Source organism: Belonocnema kinseyi, chromosome 3 (assembly GCF_010883055.1).
Source record: "Belonocnema kinseyi isolate 2016_QV_RU_SX_M_011 chromosome 3, B_treatae_v1, whole genome shotgun sequence".
NCBI classification, from domain to species: domain Eukaryota; kingdom Metazoa; phylum Arthropoda; class Insecta; order Hymenoptera; family Cynipidae; genus Belonocnema; species Belonocnema kinseyi.
In genome coordinates this window covers 52366921-52367263 of record NC_046659.1, presented here as the reverse complement: position 1 = coordinate 52367263, position 343 = coordinate 52366921, and positions in this window count along the sequence as shown.

Here is a 343-nt window from a genome sequence, read left to right as displayed (position 1 = left end):
CTGGTTCCAATCGCGAGGCATGCCGTTTTTATTATTTTTTTTTCGAAATTACCTTTACCACGAATTAGGGCTAATTGACAAGCATTCAATTCGCGCTGGGTGAATTCGTATCAATGGTTCAGAAATTAAGATTCGGGAGAATTAAAGAATGTTACTTCGCCCCAATTAGTTTTTTTTTTACTGGGATATTTGATGATAAGATTAAGAATAATTGACTACAGATTAGTTTTCCTGTGAGATAAACAACAGTCATTTTTATATTTTATAAGGTAAAAACCTAGAAATTACGTGGTTTGATTAAAAATTATTTTAAAATTTAGATAAAGTAATGAAAATGACGTAA